Here is a 20,462-nt window from a genome sequence, read left to right as displayed (position 1 = left end):
TAACCTGTAAGCTTGCTCACCCTCCCTATTGCCTAACAGGACAGTGACACCAAGGTTTGCATTGACATGTTTGACTCCTTTGGGAAAGAGAAGACCTTAGGCCATCGGTAGCTTTCCATCAGGTCTTGTCTCTTTTATGCCACCTTGTTAGTCAGGAGGGAATGTTAATCCTGGGTGGGCTTACCCTGGCTTGCTGTTTTATGCAGGTATGGCCTATGATCTCATGCTACGTGACCTATGACATGGCTCTGCCTGCCAGTTCCGAATTTTGATGGGCAATCACGCTCAATCCTGTCTTTTTTCAAGAGTGGCACGCTACTGTTTGACCACCTAAATGCTCTTGCTTTGGCTTCTTTTCCAAGTCTCTTCTGCTGGTATCAAGCCAGGTTTAGAGCATCACAAGCTTTCCGGAATGTTCTGGTGATCTTGTGGCTTCCAGACTAAGCTGTAGCACTCTAACATTTCAAGCAGAGGGTTGGTGACAGGGCCCTGAAGTGATACAGAGCTATCCTGTGACTTCAGGCACATGAGATGAGGTTGATAATATTTGCAAGCCCAATGGGCTGAAATTTGCATGGGTGAGGAACTTGTTGCCTGTATTATTCACTGCTGCAAAGGAGAAGGATTGTTTCCTTTGCAGAAACCTTTGCTGAAAGTCCAGATGAATGCTGTCATCTATTGATTATTTGGTGAAAAAATACAGTTCATCTGCAGAAGCTTTCTATCAAGAACTGATGTTTTTTGGAAGTTAATGTTAACCTTGTTGAATCTAAACCTGGATGGTGGAACAAATAGTGAGAAGTTTTACTGGGGTGGGGTGAGGGGTAATAATCTCCTACCTCATGGCAGGGCGTGCATATGCTTGATCTGGTTTTTGCTCTGAGTTCTTGTATCCTGGTGGCTTTCTTGGTGGGAAAATCCTGTCCCAATGGAAAATGACGTGCAAGCGGTAGTGATAACATGGAGATCACTTGTTGCTGAAAGCAGGTGACCCATCGTTAGAAATGGGTTGGGCAACAAATTTTTGGGACAAAGCTGGGCAGCGTTTCCAAAGAGGCAGCTCTGTTTCAGGTGTGCTGGATACGGGACAGTGACACCCTCTAACCGCAAGTATTACTAGTTCTAAGAGACTCCGATGTCTTTCCCAAACTGAAGGTAAAATCAAGCATTTATGCAAAATGTTTCTGCAAACCTGGTCATACCAATAGGACTTTTAACATGGATGATTAAGTAAAACATCTCATAGGGTGCAGTGTGCTTAAGCTGTTCTCAGGAGCAGACATGGTCCATTGTGTTTTATAAAACCAGAAAACTTAAACCATTTTTTTTATTGTGCTCTGTAATATGGAGCATCTAAACTGTCTCATTTTTCCCTATAATCTTTGCTCTACTGACTTAATAAAATATATGTAACAAACAGAAGTATGGATGAATGAAATGGGAATTATCTTCCTAGTGCTCATAAAAATAGAGAAATGGGCATAAAAAAGCCCGTAATGCAAAAGTGTACATTTTCTTGCCACCCTTCATCTATGTCATCTCGGTGTATATCTATGGGTTTGGAGGATGCAGATTTTGTTTCCTCATCAAAGCAGTAATGGATGGAGGTGACAAGGCTCATCGGTCCAGTGCTGCTGATAGCCTCCTTGTCAGCAGCACCTTTTCCTCAGAGTTAGCTCCTGCCTTGCTGCCAGGGGAGAGGAGAGGAATCTGCTCTGCTGGCCTCGGCCTTGGTGAGGGTGGCTGTTAGTCTTCTCTGTTGAAATGCCTTGCTGGTTGGATGCCTACAGAAAGCTAAAACCTTGGAGCTGAGAAGAATCCTAACATCTTGCCCCCTCCATGTCGGTTCAGGCACTTCAGGTATCAGAAGGATGGATGAGCAGGATGAGCTTGTGTTTCAAGCAGTAGACGAGAAGCAGAGACTTGAGTTAATTTCCATTTTTGTTCATGTGTCTAGATGTACTATTTATTTGTAAGCTAGTTTCTTCTCTATAGTATCTATGCCTCATTTCCCCGTCTTGGCAGTCTCAGTAATCATACGTATCTACTCTGTGGGGGTCTTATGAATGTTAACGTTGATAATGCACTGTGTGATTCATTGACGATCACAGATGTGTATTTATGTGTCAAATACCATTAGTTCAGTCCTCCTTTTAAATAATATTTCTCAGTCTCTGAGCACTGATGATGGGACTCCATACGAACACGGTTTCCCTCTATAGATCATCTGCCAGATGCCACAGCGATCCCTAATGTAAAGCTAATGACTTTTTCAAATGAATTTAAACAGCCTAACAATGAGATGTAATAGAGAAAATTAAGGATGTCATCACATTCGAGGCTAAATGCATGTAGGATGTATAATAGGAAGTATAAATGCATTGTTCTTCTCAAATTGCACGTTCAGATCCAAACTACAGCCTCAAACTTTATTTGAATAGCTAACAACAAATAACACGGAAGTGTGCTTTCCTCCTTAGATTGAGAAAGGTTTTGCCTACATCAGCTGAATGCTTTCATCTTCAGATATTGCCGGGTCATAGTTATGGTTTGATTACTTAAATGAATTCAAAATGAAGTGGTGTTTTCCAGTTGTCGGTGTGAAGAGAGTCATTACCTAGAGCTGCTCGCTAATCAGTAGCTTTTCAAACTTTCTTGGGCATATTTAGTTACAAAAACCAACCCAGCATACATGAGTTTATGGGCTAGGCAATTGTATAATCACTTTCTGCTGGAGATCTCCCCTTCCTCTTTGGGATGGGTGGAAGGGGGAACTTTACAGCATGCTATCGTGAAAAGTGACATTTTAGTATGGCTACTCAACCTCCTTTGCTGTAAGTTGTCGAGTGTGTCTGATAAATGAAAGGTGCTGTTTGAATGTTGCTGGTAGGGATTTAGATCTGGTACCTTGTTCAGGTAAATGGGTGTCATTCCTCCCACCAGAAGCTGTTGTTTCTTCTGTTCTGTAACCTAAACTTCAAAATGTACGTGGACTGGACACTGCCTTGTGACTTAAGGTAAAGAAAAGCACATAGATAACAAAGAAAGAGCCTACTCTAGAAGCAATTTAGTATTTTAAAATATACTTTTATTGTTCATTTAGAAGCATCAATCTAAAGAAATAAGCTTAATATATATATAAAAGATGTAAATAGGAAGAAATAAAAATATATAAATATTATTTATTATCCAGGCTCGACGTTAAGCACAGGACAGTCTACTGCAGAGTGCCGAGGGTACAGCCTTGTCTGGGGCTTTTGAAGGACTAAAGCATCATCTTGACTTAATGTTTTTCCCATTGCCTAACACAGTTTGGAATCCCTTTTTCTGTCTTGCACCACTTAGGCTGGCAGTGAAACTCTCAATGTGAGGTGTCAGATAAAGCCAGATGTGCACCACGTAAATCAGTACAGAAAGCAGTGTGTGTTTGCTCTGAAAGCATTTATTGATTGCAAATACTTTTATTAAGAAATGTGTTGGAATCATATTCTTCTTAAAAGCATGCTCTTCTGGTTGTATTTTACTTTGTTTTTCTTTTATTTTAGTGCATTTTATTTTATTGGGTAACAGATGAGAATTACCTCTGTTGATTTTATTTATTTGTTTTTTACCTCTGCTTCAGGTTGGCTTTGTTTATTCTTTTCTGTTTTTCTTTTTAATTGTTTGAAATAATTTAAATTCAGATCCAATGCCATTATTCAGCTTCTGTTCATTGCATTATGAGCTTTTATGTGTGCAACCTACACTGGACTTATCTTGACAGTGGCAGGAATAAAGAAGATTTTAAAGGCACTCAACAATTTCTTAGCAGCTGCTAAGACCAAGCACTGCTTCTGCTCTGAAATCCTCCTGTTTCAAAGTAATCCTGGCCCTGCAGATGTATTCACAGATAAAAGTTCCAGCCAGATAGAACATTTTATCTCTCTGAAGTAATGTACCAGCTATCACTTTTCATGTCGTTTTTTTTTTTTTTCTAAACTGGCTAAGCTTTTCCTATCTATTTTTTTCCCAATGAAAATGGAAACACAGTTAAAGCAGCTCAGAATAATTTGATCATGGACGAATTCTGGCATGTAGCTAAATTCAGATCTGGAAAGAGGGTGTTTTTTGCTGCCAATGATGAGGTGTTTGTGTTGGCAGAGGTGGATCATTTAACAGCAATGGTTTGTATGTGTCATGCTCAACAGAGTACAATATGTTGATGTACGCCTTTATTATGGTGTAAAGCACTGTGGTGCTCCAGGGGTTGATACACAAAAAATTGTATCCAGGAACAAATAACAGTAGAGCTTTTGGTTACCTACGTGGCCATTTGTTCTCGGTTGGGACAGCCTATGTGACAGCAGGTCCCTTTTCCACCAAACAAGACTGACCAAGCCACAGGGACTTGCTGGCCACATGTTCTTTGTCCACAGCAAATGCAGGGTACCACAACACAGGCGAGTTACAACCAGGTACACTGATATTGCTGATGATCAGCTGATATTGGAGTGTTTTGTTAAGCTGGCATACCTTCTCTGTCTACTTTAAGCCACATTAAAAACCAGCAATATTTACACGTGTTCAACTTCTAGATGCAATGCATAACTGGTAATGTTGTAGACCTGCTCTCTTTAATGGCAAATGGGGTCATACTTTACAGTCCCTGCAGGTTTTCACTAAGATGCCAGAGTGTGAAACGGAGCGTGCCAAGGTGCAGGTGTGTTAGTTTGTCTCTGAGCCAGCTACAAAAGTGGTCAGCATAGGCATGGTGCTAGAAACACCATGGACTCTAACACCCTGGATGAGTTTGCAGGACACACCACAGCTCTGTGTGTTGTCTGAGCTCTGTTAGTTAGTGGCTGGAGGAGTGCAGGGATGTGGGAGAAGCACAGCTGTGCCTGTAGTTTTCTTTCCAGAAAACAACTTGCTTCAGTTTTCTCTGAAGACCTAGAGATGCGTAAAAGTGGAGTAAAAGCTGAAAAGGAATGCACCAGCACATCTACCCATCCCCCAGGAAGGTCCAGCCAAAGACACAAACTCTTAATCCTTCCCAGCGGATTAATTTATGGTGCAACCATTAAGACGGTATTTAGAAGGGCTGGGCCTTAATGCGGATTCTCGTTCCTAGGGTACATGAGTTTAGTGTATTAATGGCTCCATGTCTGCAAGCCTTACGTAAGTACACATCCATGTATAAATTACCCTGTGGACACAAGGGGAGCTGCTTCCATGGACAGAGTCCCATTCTGCACCCCCTGTGTTGAGAGTAACAAAAATCAAGATATTCCAGAAGTAAAAGGTGCTGTGCTATTTGTTTCAGTACTCAAGAAATTGCTGAAAACTGGGAGTTGAGCTCTTGGGAGCTTCAGCCATGAGAAACGAAAGCAAAAGCTGATCCATTCCTCTCCTGCTTCCACTGTTACTGTACAGTGAGGCCCTCTGAGCTCCCTGACACACTAAAGCATCCTTTCTGCCCTGTCAAGGTGACAGCATCGTTACTCCTAACAAATTCACTTCCCATAAGATAATCAAAGGATATCCAGTTCATTCAAATGTACCAGATTTAAATGTATCTTAATTTATGACTGTGTTCTAATCACCAGAAGATGATGAATATAATTAAAGATAATGAATGGCCCCATTAGTCTCTTGCTTGCTGTGATAATTCCGTCAGAACGACACTTCCTTTGTCTCTGTGTGGTGTGGAAAGATGCTTTAGCAAGGGAAACTTCTGTTGCAGCTGCTTCTTACCCTGGAGCTTAAGAACTGTACGTAATTGCAAGACTGGGAGCAAAGAAGCAAGAAGGAGCAGACCTCTATGCTGAATAGTATGCAACTGGTTGCTGAAGGTAGAATAGAAAGAACTGGTCATACCTATCAAATTTTGCATATCCCACACGGAAATCTTGGAGGTTCCCCCACCATATGCTGGTATTTGCACCTCACGCTTTCTCAGCTCCACGTTTTTATCTTTGATTTTACATATCTCACAGAAAACATTGTTGGAAGCTTTATAATATCCGCTATCCCTCCTTCACCTTTCAGCCATTCCAGACTGCTTCAAGACTATGTAATCTATTTATTCGGCACGTGGATTTTCCACCTCTCATCTAGTTACTGAATAAGCCTGACATGTGAAACTTACATATTTCAGCACCATTGCAGACTTCCCCTGACAGGGCTGCTGACAGCTCAACCAGGACTGTCGGGAATGTTCCTGGTAGGTTGCATACTACATGCAAAACTACCCTGATCTACCTCTTTCATGGCTACATGATGAAGGCAAAAATTCAAACCAGTGTTTTGTTTGGTGGGGAGTGGTCAGGTATAAAGGTCAAGTTTCTTACTGGGGGAATTTGTTGAGCACTGAACTGGAAATTGTCTCCCAGCGTGGTCTGCAAGCTTCATCATTTTGCTGTTTGTCATGACCCACATCATTAATGAAATTTTGGAATAGGACTGCTGTGGAAGGGCTCGCTTGAAGGAGGAGGACAGCAGCAGAACCTCGGGAGTCCTCACAGGCTTTGCATCTGTCTGGCAGTGGTTTTCCTAGCTCTCCAGGGCAGCAGTGATGAGCCGTCACTTTTGCCTCGGAGTACTTTTATGAGGTCATGTTGAACATCTGGGGAGGGATTTCCACTTTCTGTGGCTTCCTTGCAGCATTTTCACTCAGGCTGGGCTTTAAGTTTGTCTGGACACTGACACTGCAAAAGCTGCCACCACAGGCCTTTCAAAGTTTTCCAGGTCACTCAGGAGTTCAGACTTTGTCTGAGCAGCACGGTATGAATTGAGGGGCAGACTGCACACTTGTTTCTGCTGTGGCTGCCCTTCCCCGCTCCCACCGAGACACTGAAACTCATTTACTGGGCTGCAGATCTCTTCCAAAACAGATCTCCCAGAAAGAGAACGTGTAGCCCTTGGAAAGCATTTCTGCACCAGACAAGAGCTCCAGGCCAGCGAGCAGGAGGTGCTGTTAATCTCTCTTTTGACCCTGTCCCTTCTGGGCTGTGCTCAACAGAAGTTTGTGACTTAAACCTGTCAGCTGTGGTGATCTGGTGCTTCAAATCTCTTTTGAGCTCCAGCAGGAAAAATTGTTATTTCTGGATGAAGGGATGTCAAGCTTGTTCTTCTTGCTTGGAGATACCAGATGTTCTGCGAAACCCAGAACCAGCAGTATGACTCCTGGTTTTTGCTCTGGCAATTTCTTATTATTAATGGCTGTGCAAAAAGATCTGATTAATATTATAAAAATATGAAACATCTGTTCCTATGGTCTTGCTGAAATCACACACCTGAAGTCCTGTTAACATCAAGAAAGCAGGGTTGAGTCTGTAGAAGTGGGTATTAACTTGAGTTCATCTGGGTTAAATTTGCCAAACAAAAGCTGGAATTTGATGTTGATGTACTGAGGTTTTGTCCCCCTGTTCTTCAAAGGGGAATTTTGAATGTGAATCTGTCTTAAAAACTGTTTCAAGTATTATATCCATCACAGGCTATGTTTTAGTGTACCACAGATCTAAGTATACAGCCATCCACTTCTGAGGACAGCTACAGACGCATGAATTTTGGGAAAAGATGGAAATGAATGATAGGGAGGAGTGAGTGAGGCAGAAACAGAAAAATACAGCTTAATAGTGATCTGGGATACCACCCCTTTGGCCACAGAAGTTGTCTTGAGTTTGCCTTCTACAGGTTTTGTTCTATATGTGCTAGCATTTTTGCGACGTAGGGATCCCAATGGTTGAGCTGAGGAACAAAACTTAGTGAAATTAACTGTTGCTGAGTTAATTTCACTGCAAAATAAAAGGCATTTTTTTCAAGTGACAAAACATCTAATTTTTGTTTTTAAAGAGGAAAAAGACCATTTATGTTGCAACATGTCCTTTTTTTATTTTAAAAATTGCCCAAGTTTTTAAAAAAATGAAAAGCAAATTTTTAAAGGAATTTAATGACTTCAAAATGCAATTTAAAGCAAACTAGAAATAAAAATGTTTGAAAAAAAAGAATGGGGGTGTAGTGAGTGCTGGGCTTGCTCATGAGCTTTACCACTGACAGAGTTGTAGTCACTTGCCACAGCTGGTAATGGACTCTGGGAACCACGGCAGGGCTTTGCAAACAGATTTCTTTAAAATGCAAGAATGAGTGCTTTCTCTAGGAGTAACCACCCAGGGAATTGTCAGGACCATTTGCTACTTGTGCATAGCTGAAGTTGCTCCCAGAGTATTTTCCTTCTGCAGGAGGTGCCAGATGCAGGGTCCTCACTTGCAGCGTGGTGCCTCATTTTCCAGTCTTGCCTGCCACAGTCTTCAGCCATCCTGACAGTTGATTAATGCCTCAGCTGTGGAGTGACAATTCTGTTTCACACCTTCATCCATCATCCCTGCACCATTTCCTAGGGGCCTCGGGACCCTGGCAAATTGTCACATAACCTAGTGGGGACTTGCTGTTCCTCCAATTGTCTGTCTGAATAAATGTCTTGTTTTTTTCAGAAGTTGCAAGAGGGAGAAAAAGAAAGGCTGGAAAACAGCTCAGATGCCTTCTATAGGAAAAGGAGATTGATGTGATGCAGGAAGGTGGCTAATTCACCTTTTGAAATTTTTATCCTACCCATGTCCTTAGGAAAGTTGCTTGGAGTGCGAAGTCTAGTTCTTGACTCCCTTGGATGGGGATGAACTGAGGTGATGTTTTGCAGGAGAACTGTGGCAGGGCTAAGGCACAGGTATGAAAACTGAGTCCTGGTGCAGAACCCAGCTCTTCCTTCAGACTTGTAAAGATAACAAAAAAAAGTTGGTCTTTTCATGCCTCAGTTTCCCATTGTAAGAGGGTGATGGAGGGCAATCAGTCTCTACTGCAGGAGCTGGAAAATGAGACCCAGTCCCTGCAGGAAAGTCCCAGCAAAGTGGGGAGTTTGATCTGTTCATGGTGTGGGATCGGCTGTGAGCTCCTCTGAGCCACTCCAGCTCACTTGCCTGTCTGTGCAGCAGGATAAGCTGCTGTTAAGGTCTGGCGCTTGTTTTTTTTCACTTTAAAAACAAAAGGAGCTCCCCTGATACCCTTCACAATGTCACATTGCGATTTCACATGGAATTGCTGCTCCTGCCTACGGAGAAAATGAGATGAAATCAAGTTGAGAGGCATTTATCTTTTTGCCTTTCGGGCAGGGATGTGCGGCTGCTTGTTCAGCCGCTTTTGTTCTGAACCAGCAAGGACCACTTGAAGGAGGGAATGGGAATACGTTAACGAGAGCCCCTTGTCTGCTGCCTGCTTGGTACAAGAGCGCTGCCCGCCTGGGTGACAGCTTCCCAGGAGCTGAGCAGACAAACGTGACTTGTTCTTGACGTAAGAGCTTTGTGCCAACCTGTTTTCCCTCTGTCACAGGATCAGCCCAAGCAAAGCATGAGTTTATGCTGCTTCGTGGCACAGAGCTCGGGGACCCATCAGGCTCCCACCACCGGACACCTGCAAGGAGCTGCTCCTGCAGGTCCGCTCCCTCCTCAGCAGAGCAGAACAAGCTCACTGTCTGTGTAGCGTGCTTGCAATTTCAGCGTATATTAAGGAGTAGGACCCCAAGAGGCACAGTCCCAGAGCAAGCCATAGACCTCTGTATTGGGAAAACAGGGATAATTTTCCAAAATTTGAAAAAAAGGCATTAAATTTTCTGTGACTTACAGCTGCAACCACTAAAGCATCTCCCATACAAACAGTTCAGCTTGTTGATTAAGAAGGAATCTGTGTATGTGCAGAGATGGGTGAAGGCCACAGCCCTCCGGACAGGTCCAACTTCAGATGTACGCAGGGGCAACTGGTCAGAGCCACTGGGGCACCTCATGCTGCAGGGGAGGGACTGGAGCTGGTTTCAACTGTCCGGACTGTGCAATCCTAATTTGAAACTGCTGCATTTTGGTGTTATGGTGATGCGTAATAATTTACTTATAATATCTAGGACTCTGTTACTGAGTCTCGTTTAAGACAGATTCAAGGGAGCAAGAGTATTTTATGTGCAAATCCGGTTTAGAGGCATTTTAAAACTACACATAGGATTTTAAAATTTATTTTGGAAACTGGCACCCCTCTCCTGCTTAGACACTGCTTGTGACTGTAGGCCTGGAACAGTTCTGCAGCAAGACATTACTTAAGTAGATCAAGTATTTCTAATCTTTCTCAGGGTGTTGAGTGGTGACTTGGACTGTGGACATATGTAAGGGCCAGGCTTGTGTGAGGTACCAACCATATCTGCAGAGGTTGGTCTCAGGGGTCTCTGGCTGCCTGGGAGGGTTTCCAGATCTGGGATTTGCCCTGGAGTATTGCTGGAAGAATAGGAAAAATAGTCTCTTTGATGATTATATTGCTTGGGATTGTTCAAGGATTCATCTAAAGGTGCAGAAAGCTCTCATGGCAGGGCTGGTTGGAAAGGGGCAGTTCAGTGTGGGTTTGGTGGAACACATCTGCAGGCATTACCATCTGATAAAAGCCAACCTCTAGCTGCTGTTAGGAAGCTTTAACTACCATCGTAGCACGGTTTACTTATTTTGTTTAATTCTATGCTGTGAAGTGAGCCACTGTAGACTCGTGACTTCTCTGGGACCTGCTGGTGCTGTGCACCCCACCCAGGGAGTCAGCATGTTTGTCAGGAGAGGAAAGGAGCCCAGCTACTCCACTTCTGAGTCCTGCATGGGTGTTACTCAGCTGGAGAAACTTCCCACCCTGGGGGGAGGAGCGCTGTGAATAAATAAGATAAAAATAAAGCATATTTTTAGGATGGTCTGGACAGCAGGTCCTTTGCAACCCTCTTTGCAAAGCTTACACCTTCCTCTGGCATCTGTCTGGGAGCTCCTTGAGGGATAAGCAAAGCCTAGAAGGGCATGTGCAGAGCAAATGGGAAAAGCTAATGCTGAGTGACCCTGTTTGAGAACATACTCGGAGTATCTTTGCCTGCCTTCAGCCAGCTGCCCTGTGTGCTCTGTCTCTGGGTCTTGCAGCTCTGCCAGTACCAGTCTGAGCAGCCAAATCCTTTCCAGAGTGTGGATTTTTTTTCTAGTGTCACCAACTGCTACTTCTGGCTGTCAGACCCAAGCTGGGTGTCCCTCTAAGCTGAGGAACTGCCTCTCTGATCACCCCTGTGGGGATGGATGTGGCTGGTTTTTCCTCATCAGCCTACAGCCGCGTGCGAAGGAGAGCCTTGGGGGTGGCAATCCTGGTACCTCCACACCTTCCTTTCCTCAATCCCGAGTCATCCTCTTTGTTGTCAGCAGCACATCCAAAAGCAACCACTGGGTGGGTAAGTTTCCTTAACAGGACATCAGCTGGAGGAAACCTCATGTCCCCAACTGGCAGATTTGCTTCAGGGCACATCCAGCATGTTCCTCACATTTTATTAGTGAAAGTGTCAACCAAGCTGCAGGCAACAGCTGGAGAAGGCAAAAGCAATTTTATTCTTTCATAAAAAAACCTCTTGTCCTTTCCTCGGCCAGTTCCCTACATATTCCCTTTTTCCTTTAATAACAAGGGTGACATTTTGAGGCCTTTGGAACTCCTCTAGTCTCCGTCTTCACTTTCATCTTTCAAATATTTTCTGAAATATAACCTTAGAGTCAGCTGCATGTCTGAGAGTGGGTGTCACCTGCATACCGGAGCAGAGCTGAGTTATTTGTAGTTTGCTGGAACTGGTGCCGTCCACATTCCTTTAGAAACAAATTTGGGAATATAAGTGTGCGTGGTAGGTTATGGGGATTCCTTGGCTTTATTTTAAGGGAATGCAGAAATATCCTTCTCTCTGACATTTTTGTGTGCATATTAGAATGGGATTTTCTAGAGCTGTTGCACGTGCTCTACCTGTTCACTCCGGGAATCAGTGGGGAAGCAAACATTTGCTGTCCACATGGGAAGGGAAAGCTCCAAGCAGCCCGTCTCCTTTTCCAGGAGAGCTTGCCCATGCCCTGTGCTCCTTTGATCAGTCCTAGGACTGACCAACAGTGTTGTTGGGTTTGTTGTTGCTGTCGTTTCTGTTTCTGTTTTGAATTTGAAGGGAAAATTTGATTTAAATCAACCACTGTCGCATGTAATCAAAGCTAATTAGCAGGTTCCTATCTGTATTAAAGTAAGTACATAATTCAATAATTTTAAAAAAAAATCTTTGCCAATGAATCACTTTGCATTTGTCCAGCCAAGGATGATATTGCAAATCTAAACCAAACAAGTCAAAACATGTGTGCAAGCATGCTGAGTAGGACTCGCATGGGAGCAGATACCATCTGGAATCACAGTTGCTCTCACAGCCAGAAGAGGCAAAAAGATGCTGTCAAATGGGAAAGGTGCACAAGTGAGCCATGGGAAGCTCTTTGGGCAGCAGTGTGGAGGTAGCTGCTTAGCTTTTCCATCTTGTGACCAGCCCTCTGCCCTTTGCTTTCTGTGCTGCACATGTCTTGTTCCAGGTCACAGGCGCTTGTGCACGTGACAAGCATGCTGGCAGGGGGTGACCGTGCCTCCCATGTCGCTGGTACAAACCTAAGCACAGGTCTGTCTTCTGGTATGGACAAAGAGCAGGGCAGATGTCACAGCCTTTTAACTTCACCCATGGACACCTCTACCGCTTGACTTCTAGAAGTAATGCTATGTGCTGGCAGCAGAGGCAGCCTGCAGGTCAGAGCATCTCGGTTTGACTGTGGGCTGGGCAGGAAGCATATGGCAAGCTGGCAATGGGAACTGCCTGTTATCTGAAGGCACTTTCATATCCAGCCACCACATGGCACAAAAGACTTTTGTGCAGCTTCAGTGGCTTGCTGCAAACAGCATCCTTTAAAAAGGCATTTCTTGTGAACAAAGTGTGAAAGGATGGTGAGCCTAGGCTGTGTTTGTTGTCTTTGTTCCAAAAAGTCCTAACATCAGACTCTCCTGGTTTATTTTCATGTTCAGCTTTTTGGGTCTGTTACGATCCCTTAGTAGTTCTTGTCTGTCTGAGTTGCAACCTTTTCGGCTTCCATGTCCCTTGTTTGCTAGCACCACTACTGAAAGATAATGAGGTGGGAACATTGTTACACAAAGAGCCTTGGTGGAAAAATACTGTACTTAAGTAAGTTGAGAGCATTATCACCACTTAGAAAATGCTTGGAGGAGTGACAGCATATGCTCTTCTGTCATTAAAACAAAAGCTGTATTTCAAAAGCTTTTTCCCCCCAAAGATATTATGCAGATACTGCTAGTATAACAGGAATGCAAAGTGAAGAACAGCTGAACACGGTAGCTGCCACCGAGAGAGGTGGGGACAGGTGACAGGAATACAGATTTCAGTGGGATGCATTCAAGGAGAAAGGTGGCAACATAATTTGCCAAAGGCCTCCTGGAGATAGTTAATAAGCATATGGAAAACTCCTCTTGCTGCAGAAATAAATCAGTACGGAGCAAGGTGAGGGGTACCAAAATTCTTTTTTGGCAGGGGGATGTTGAAGGGTGCTTTGCCATGGCTTTTCTTTGCCAGAAATATCTCGCCCTCTTGCTGGATTTGGATTTTGCTGGCTCAGTGGAGCAGGTTGTTGTCTCCTGCGTACCCCCTGCTCTCAAGAGAGAAGAGCAGGGAGCATATGGGCAGAGCAGTCCTGAAGGAAGATCTTGAGGCAGAGCCAAGCCTAAAGATAAGCTCCGAGATGATCTTTGTTCATAAATTCAAGCTAGAGGACAGAGCAGAGTTTGAACTTTGCATCTGCGCTGACACAATTTGGGCAGTGTGGAAAGCGCTTTTTATCAGGAAGCTTTATGACGTGCAGCATTTTTTAAAGCAGAACTTGGAAACCCCAGTGCAGCGTAGTCCACCACAGGCCTGTGAGATGGACAGTTCCAGTTCAGACTACACATCTACTGATAGGAAGCCTCTCCAGCTTTATCCGGATTTGGATGCAGCACACGATTAGCTTCATAATCCCCACCAGGCTGAGTGGAGTACATTGTATGGAGTGATATCTTGCTATATTCAGACTTTCACTGACATAAATTTACTTTTGGGTCCCACAGCATAAGAAAGGTCTGGAAGTTGACCTTACCTTGGCTCTCATACAAGACATTATGAGTTGTTAAGCATGGAATGATGCTACTTATAAACAGCTGATCGCATCATTTTCCCATTGCCAAGTAGCAAATGTTTTCAAGTATTTGTGACAAGGAGGGAGGACCATGGGGAGGAACTGAGCCACCAGGACTGCTGTGCCTGACATGGTGCTGTGTCCTGGGGCTCCCAGGAGCGCATACGTGCCCAGTAGCACTCTGCTTTCTCTAAGTTTTCATGCATGATTTATATGGCGCAGGGGCGTTCAGAAATGCTGTTTCTGAGCTGCAGCTGAACAAAGGAAATGAGAGGTTTGAGGGTTTGTGTGTTATGCTGGAATTGAAAACTGGGCAGCACTGTGTTAAATGTGTGGGAACTGGGGCTTTTCTAACAAGCACCTCTGCTTTGCTGTTCCCATGAAAAACCTTGCCATGATGTTCATTTGTTAGAAGATTTGCAGAACCAAAACCGGCGAGGGCTCTACCCCAGCCACCATGATTTAAAATAAGTAATCGTTATCTAAGGACATACTAATGGTGGTAGACCTGTGTTAAGTCAGGTCTAAGGCACTGCTGCATGCCTGGCTGGTCAGAACTGACCTGTGACAATCTGTTCAGTCTGAATGACAGTTTCGGTCACCTCCCTTTGGCTCTAAATTGCTTTTTGCCATCCTTATAGTTGAGATTTTCAGCTTAGCACTAGCAGTGTGCATGTGCATTCAGATGACTGATAAGCATCACATAACTCGTCTGCTATGGGCTAATTTGGATGGCTGGGAAAAACCTGCACTGGATTAAACTGAGCATCTCTAGAGATGCCAAGTGTGGGAAGAAGCACTGATATACACTGTCGGCACATGCCTAGGGGCCCATGTGCCATAACATTGAGAGTGTCCAGAACTACTCCAAACAAAAAGCTTTGGCAGAGCTGATATTGCAAAACCACTATAAATGAGGCAAAGGAGTGGAAACATGAGTTTAAGGAAGCTTTAAAAAGATATTGTTCCCACTAGTACAATAGTTGGATGCAAAGGAAAAAGGGTTTTTTCCTTTGCAAGCTTGCTGCTGAATGTAGCTTTCCAGCCGCTCCTGTTCTCCAGATGTTTTGATCAGTAATGATGTGTCAGTAATTAAAAAACAAAAAATTAAGATAAAAGTCTAAAGTCCACTCTATTTGTTCTCATTCTGATTTGAAAGCCTGACCAGCTATGAATGGCTGACTTAGACAGGAAAGTTGGAAAGTGCTGTGTGATGTCTGAAGAAACACTTTCATAGCTGCAACTTCAAATATTCCCATCCCATTTCACACATACCCCACACCCCAAGGACATTCCTGCTGTGCAATAAACGAAGGTAATGTTACAGACCTTCAAAGTGCTCCCAGCCTTTTGCCAGGTGAAAGACAGTTGAAACGTCTGTTAAAGACAATTTAAAATCCATAGTGGGTTTTTCCTCTTCCAGAAGATGTTTAATTCATCTCTGTTTGTTATATGTGAATTAAAGTGAACATAAGAAAGGGCTGTGCAATTTAAACTAAACCATAAGTATGGTCCCTGCTGACTTGTCAGCTGTGTTCATGTCATCCTTCTCCCAGAGGAGTCAGGAACTTAGACACTATGGAGCGTGCTGTAACCAAGACCATCCCCTTCCTCTTTCCCCAGGGAATCCCTTTTCATACCATTTCTGCATCCCTGCAGCTTTCCTAATTTATGAGTTTCTCCAGCAGTGCTGGATATGCAGATTTTTCCTCTCTTGAACCCCTCTCCTCATGCCTCTCCTCTAAACTTTTAAGTGTGTTTGCATCTTGAAGTCACTGTTGGTTTTAAATTTAATCATAAAGGGGAGGAGAAGGGGGGAAGAGAGTGAAAAACGTGTTAAATGAAGAAGAAAATCAATTTTGCATTTGCCGCATCTCAGCAAACATTTACCCAACCCTGCCCCTCCCCTGCCTGTCAATGCCAGGCACTGTGGCTTAATCCTTTCTGCATCTTTTCAAGCGGGTTGAATCAGGAATGCGTTGCTTTTCAATGCTCCTGACCTTTGAGTGTGGACCAGTGTCCTTGAGGTACAAGGCAATTTAAAAACTCCTCTCTGCACTTCACAGAAACCCAGGGAGGTTTGTATCAGCTCAGGCACCAGCACTTGATGAGTAACATCTATTCTCATCACAGGTGACACCACCAGTGCTACCTGCTGCTGTGCTGCTAAACAAACTGGAGGGATTTCAGTGGAGCGAGGCAGTGGGCAGCAGCCTGCTCCCTCTTCCCCGCTGTGCTGTGGCCACGCAGGGCTGCTCCAGCAAAAGGGGCTGGAAAAGGGCACCATCTGATGCTGCTCTGATCGCACTTTCAGCTCCCAGGGAAGAAGGTCCTCTGGGAAAAGGTCCAGCTGGGAAGGCCCAAGCATAGCATCTTCCAGGGGAGCTGGAGTTTTGGGACACAAAACCCATGCAAGGTTTCATCTTCATGATCTTGCTCTTAGCTTTTCATCTTTACCCTCACTGAAATTGCTCCTTTTCCTTGCCTTGAAGGCTTCTCTGTGGAAATGCTTAGCATTAGAGGTGGTGTTGGCTATTGTGAATTTACATATGCTTTTTAAGTTACATCTATCAATGAAGTATTCTGCAGGGTTAAGGTACTGGCCTCCTGTCAATCCAAATCAGGTACCTGGCCAGGTCTGTGTTATGCTGCCTGTGGGCTCCGGTTTCCCTCCATAAAACCCCACCTCTGACACAGGGAACAGTGTAGGCTTGCCAGAAGGTGGAATATAGCGAGATGGAAAGCAGTCCTGTGTCCCAGGTTTCAGGCATGCTTCCTGGGTCTCAGCAGGCTCTGTGGTACAAGATTCCCAAGGAATCTGCCAAGTGGTGCAGCTCAAGATCCACAGCTAACTAAAAGGATACCTAAACTTTTGCAGTGTCTGCTCACCAAAAGAGAAATGTGAGAAAATCTCATTTTGGGCAGAAAAATCAAAATATATTGCTTTTAAAGAGATTTTTGCTTCATTTAAAAACTAAAATGTTCTTGAAGAAAATGGGGGGTTTCTTGTTCAAATAAATTCTGTGACTAATGTTGACAAAAACTCCTAGAAAATTCATATATCTATCTTGTTCTAGTAAGAACCTTGCTATAAGAGTTAAAAGTAAATAATAATACCAATTCCTTCTCCAGCTCTGGCATGAATTGGATATTAAGCCTAGATGGCTGGAGTAACAAGAAATACAGCCATGGATGTCTTCGTTTCTAATATTGGTTAGCTCATTTAATTTGACTTGTCTGCATCACCAATAGCTATTCATATGTGTGTTAGATGGCTTGAAATTACCTTGCAATCCTCAGTTTTCATCAAAGAGCTCAAAAGGCAGCAGCACAAAGGATATCTCTTTGTGGTTTGTTCTTCTGCCAAAACTCGATTCCAAAGTACCAGGATACTTAAGCAATTCCTGTTGGAGTTTGTTTGTAGCTGGGTTGTTTGGCTGATACACAGCTGTAAATGAGGCCATGAGAAATAATTCATCTAGATGGCTTGGTTCAAAGCCATCCTCTCAATGGAGGATGGTGGTTATAGTTGGGCCCAATGCCCAGAGGAGACAATCTTACATAAGTGAATAAATATTGTATCTGCTTTTCACCAGGGCAGAATGGACACTGGATGCAAGGACTTAATTTGTTCAGAGCATGAGTAAAACTTTGGGAGTTAGGAACGTCATGGGTCACTGGAAAGCTTTGTCTTAATGTCCTGCAGAATGGTAAGAAATTGGTGCTCTTTAAACTTCTGAAATCCAGAGGCGCTTGCAAAAGTGCTCAGCAAGATGAAACTCTTTGGTTCCTCCTTCTCCCCAGAGAAAGGAGAGGAGGATTTGAGGGCCTTGTCTTCAATGGATTTACTGGTGGAAGGGTCTGAATTTCTCACTTTCAGCGTCTTTGTTTAGAAGGACATTCTCTTGTTGTTTCCTCGTCACCTGGAGAAAGTAACACTCACATGCAGTGTTAGGTAACCAGAAAGGCAGGATTTTATGCATAGTATTTTGCACAGGTGAAAACATCAAATGAGGTTTGATGTGGTAGCAAATCCAGGCCTCTGTGTCCTCAGGTGTCCTTGATCGGCAGCAGTACCTGTTCTGGATGTGCTTTGAGGCAGTGGCGGATGGACTATGCTTGCTGGATGCTGGTGTCTTTGCAGCTTTTAGTACCATTGAGCACAAAGTCTCATCAAGCCCTGATGTGCCCTGGCTCACACCGAGCGCTGGGAGCGAGGACAGGTTGCTTCCTTCATTGACAAGGCTTTTGCAGCAGGACTGCGGGTGTGTGTTCTTCAGCCTCTCCAGCCACCTCCAGTCCAGCTCTGAGGTGGGCAGAGCCACGGGTGAGGCAGGGATCACCTCCTCTGAGATGCCTCTGACACACTAATGACATGTGACCTCCCTAACGTTTTGTCCCAACCAAGGGTATCATAGTTATCAAAGAAATCCAAGGTCAGACTACATAGTAAATATGGTTGTTTCTATCATTGATATCAAAGAAAGGAACATCCATTTTACCATGTGGTCTGACCTGCAAGGCAGGAGAAACCTTATAATTATTTTTACCTTCCTCAACCACATAACCTTTTTTTTTTCTTTAATCTAAACTTATGTTTGAACTAGCTTGCGGGTTTTATGAAGCTATGCAGTTCCCACTCGCAGACTCCCCAGATGCTCTGTTCCCATGGTTACTTGCTGAACTCTTAAACATCTGCATCCCTCTGCCTTCAGACCAAGGAGCGAGTGCCTCAGTGCTTGTTAGCCATATAAACCCGCATGCCTCTGTGATTTAGAGAGATGCGGATTATCCTTCCGACATCTAAACTATCCTCTTTGATTGCTTCAAAACCTCCTCAGTCATCATCTGGGAAGGAATCATCCTCCCGGAGATGCTTTTGAGGGGAAGAGAGGCAAGGATACTTGCTGGGGCCTCGTGCTGGGAGTCCCAGCTGGGTGTTTGCTGTCGGTGTGGCTGCAGATGAGCTGGCTGGGGCTGGGAGGGTGTCCGTACCCCTGCTGTGCCTTCCCCATGCTGCCTGACATACCAGCTTCCTATAGGAACTGGTGTCTGCCCTGTTACTGGTTCCGCTCTACTGCAACGGGAGTTGGGAAATTAGTACAGGCAATTATTTGACTAGTGTTTGCTGCAGTAAAAACTTTAAGAGGAGAATTGCAGAAAGACCTTTTGGGCTCTTGATAATGCAAACTGCAGTCCTAGCCCTAAGGATTACTTTAATTTATTCAAAGACAAGAAATAACCGCTCCAACTGTTGTTTCCCATTCAAAGGTCAGACTTCAAATACCGAGCCCTTGTTACAGACTTCTCACTAACAAGCTGTAAGGCTGTCATTATTTTTAGAAATAAGTCAACAAATAATTTTGTATAGCATGTCTGAGAAGATAGTATTCTGTATACAGTCACTTTCTGAACTGAAAGGGGGTATGTTTTGCCTTCCAAATTATTTCTGATTCATTCAGTTGCCCATACATGTAATAAATAATCCCATAAATAGAGTGATTCTAAAGGAAGAAGCAGCATTAAAACTGTTTTGAGTAACATCTGTAATCATGAAGAAAAATCCTCACTGTGTAGGAGCAACCAGCCAGAGACACTAGCAAATGAACCACATAAATTGCTCTGAAAATACTAATTGCAGCCTGCTGAAGTTTGCTGCATCTCTCTGATGTTTCTGTGGTACGATGACAAGCCACCTACTCGATTTACATCAGCTCACTTGGAGAAAGCAATTGACTGTCAGAGAAGGATCATTATTTAAATTACTTTATTTTTAAAGATTAAGTCAAGACAGGAAATTGCCAGAAAGTGCAAGTGAAAAGCAGAGAAATTCAGGTAAACTACATCACCAGACAGACGGTGATCTGCATCTCTTAAGTGCTTATCTCCTTTTGGTGTGGGCAGTGATGGACCAGAACTGCTCAGGAGCAGGTGCAACAAGAGCACAATACCTTGCACAAACACAGAACAGAAATGAACCCATTAAAAATATGATGGCTAATCAGAGGAACGATCTCCTGCTTTGAGAAGTATCTTTACAAAACTGTGCTATTCACTGGCTATATCTCATTCTGTCCACTCTGGAAGTGCTCTGTTCATATTCTACTGCATATTCTACCATTCTACTATGGTATTCAGCTCTATCTGAGGTATAGTCCTAAACCATGATTAAATCAGTGCTCTGGATTCAACTATAAAGCCTTGTAAGAAAATTAGATTAAACTATTTCTTCTGTAAGTCATAAACTGACCTTTAATTCTTGTTGTTCTGGCAAGATTTAAGCTCTAGTTATGCATAAGCTTATAATGTGGAAATTCTTTTTTTTTTTTTTAAGTAATGTTTTGATTTCCTTAGCTGATACAAAAAAAAAGTAGTCTGACAGTTTCTGTTGTTCTTCTAAGTACTGCT

The sequence above is a fragment of the Falco naumanni genome, chromosome 13, assembly GCF_017639655.2.
Source record: "Falco naumanni isolate bFalNau1 chromosome 13, bFalNau1.pat, whole genome shotgun sequence".
NCBI lineage: Eukaryota > Metazoa > Chordata > Aves > Falconiformes > Falconidae > Falco > Falco naumanni.
Note: the sequence above shows the minus strand (reverse complement) of the source record.